General features: G+C 43.0%; 1 protein-coding gene across 2 annotated transcripts in view; it reads right to left on the bottom strand.

Annotated features, from left to right (window-relative positions):
* The window catches only part of znf219 (zinc finger protein 219), a 41,062-nt gene that overhangs the window by 23,297 nt on the left and 15,265 nt on the right, over positions 1 to 2,500 (bottom strand). Inside the window, exon 1 of one of the 2 annotated variants that reach the window (XM_063186510.1) lies at positions 1,221 to 1,316. The exons of the other annotated variant lie outside the window; for it this stretch is intronic. The gene's annotated coding sequence lies outside the window, so the exon portion shown is untranslated. Of the gene's footprint in view, positions 1 to 1,220; positions 1,317 to 2,500 lie in introns of those variants that run through there. 2 annotated transcript variants of the gene reach the window in all.

A 2,500-nucleotide genomic window follows, 5' to 3' on the forward strand; every position in this document is an offset into this window, starting at 1 on the left:
GCATGTATAGCCTACATCCACAACAAACGCTATAGACAAGTGTAACAAGTGTAACCAAAGTGATCTGTGCTAGTTAGCCACTCTGGGCTCGAACCCGCCACTCAAATGTCAAGGCTCCAGTTAGAGCATAGGCACAACACGGTATAGGCTGAGCTAAAGGTTCAGACCGATAGGTCAACGCTAGCGATTCTGTATGAGGCTTCAGGAGGGAGGTTTGCTAACATTCTACGCCTGAACTCCGCTAATGGTCATCTGTTACACTCACCCCCCTAGACCTCACTCTCATCTACGGCACCAGTGTAACCGAAGTGATCTGTCCGAAGTGAACTGTTCTCCGTTGTTGTACCCAAGTGGTGGAACGGTCTCCCAGAGGCAGCAAGACTAAGCACATCTCTTGCAGCCTTCAAGAAGCAAGTAAAGACATTCCTCTTTCGTGAGGAGCTACTAAACTAATGCTTGAGCTGGCCTAGCCCCAGGGCAGACCCTTGACATGATGTTTAGTTAGTTTAGGCTAGTTTAGTTTAGTTTGTGTGTGTGCTGTGTGTGTACTCTTTACTAATAATAAAAAAAAAAACTAACCCCTCTTTGCAACTGCACTTGTTGTTCTGTATATTTCCTGTGCACTTTGTATTTGCTTGTGATGTTGGCTTGATTATGTCCTCTTCTGAAAGTCGCTTTGGTTATAAAGCGTCTGCCAAATGCAATGTAATGTAATGTCCTAGTTCGCCACTTGGGGCTCGAACCCACCACCTACCAGTCAACGCTCCGGTTGGGAGGCGCAGCACAATACCGCTGAGCTAAAGGACCAGACCAATAGATCAGTGCTAATGATACTGTATGAGACTTCGGGAGGGAGGTTTGCTAACAATCTATGCTGAAATCTGCTAGTTGGTATCCATGACACAGGCTTAAGCGAAAAAAGAATATGAGGTCAGTTCATTGTTCATTTAGAACTATTTTGTTGTTAAAATAGTGTTCTACACAATATCGGAATACCACACCTACATCTACGCAATTCCTCGTATACATACTGACCTTGTATTATTTAATTGATCATGTCAATTATGGGTCAGTATCATGCATACACTATGTAAAAAAAACTATGCTTGCGTGATGCTAAAATGTAGAGAGGGCAAGAAAGTTTTCTTTGGCCTTTCAAATTGACCAGATCATGAGTATGCTGTGTGGCTAAGAGACAGACTGAAACAGTCACATCTTACTGAGTGTGAGGATGAGTCTTCTGGTCCATGTGTGAAGCATTGAATCACTGCTGTCAGGCCGGTGTCAATGTCGGTTTTCGCACCGGTTACACATGGGAACCAAAGAGTTTACCCGTCAATAAGCCACATTCTATACCAGAATGTGTACATTTTTTACTATGTGTCACCTAGATCAGTGGTTCCCAACCTATGGGTCGGGACCCAACCTATGGGTCGCCAAAGATCCACAGTGGGTCGCGAAGCCCTCTTGAGTTTAAGGGGCTTTAATTTTAATACCATATATAGCCCATGTTGAATAAATGACAAAGCATTTAAACTAATATATGCATAGAAGCAACACAATGTAACTGATACATCAAACAGTTATTCTATATTTGACAGAAGACAAATTCAGGAATAAAATGATAATTAATAAGTATCATGTGACCCTCTCGTGCGGCCGCTCGCGCGATTGGGTCACCATAGCTTACAATGGTAAGAATATGGGTCCCTGGGAAAAAAAAGGTTGGGAACCACTGACGTAGATAAACGTGGCCTCGATACTCTTCACCAAAGATGACCTGGCTGAATGAGAATCCTCAGACATGTGACCTTGCTACATATTTGTCTAGGCCTCTACTACACTCATTGCCTATTGGGATCTTACGCGCCTCTGTAGGCCTACTGTCACTTTACCATGCCTTTGTTTATTCATTGCTTCTCCCTCAACGCTTCTGTTTGCTGGCTTGTGCCGGCTAAAAGCAGCGTAATGTAATTTACTTAATATGTTGTAATCTCTCTCTCGAAAGATGAGTCATCCTGTCAGTGTATGTGAATGAGCGCATTGGAGGGCTCAGCCACCGTACAAAGTGATGTCTCTCTCTAACTTTGCCATGCCTCTATGTTCTTTTATACTTCTGTAAACGTTATTAGCGATGATTGAATTACAGAGTTGAATTCACAGACTGAGTTTACAACTGCTGTCAAATACATACTCATAACAGTGTAGATAGATAGATAGATAGATAGATAGATAGATAGATAGATAGATAGATAGATAGATAGATAGATAGATAGATAGATAGATAGATAGATAGATAGATAGCTCGACACAGTGAGACTCGGCCGCCACTTTTTGCCTTTCGATTGGGCACGACAAAGGTCAATCGAAGAGCAAAAAGTGGCAGCCGAGTCGCAATGTGTCGAGCTGTAGGCCTACCAGAAAGTCATGGCTCATTCTTTTGAAACTCGGCTGTCGGTAAACCCGAGGTTGTTCTCCCGACAACCGTTGTAAATGTGTT

This window comes from Engraulis encrasicolus, chromosome 21, assembly GCF_034702125.1.
Source record: "Engraulis encrasicolus isolate BLACKSEA-1 chromosome 21, IST_EnEncr_1.0, whole genome shotgun sequence".
NCBI lineage: Eukaryota > Metazoa > Chordata > Actinopteri > Clupeiformes > Engraulidae > Engraulis > Engraulis encrasicolus.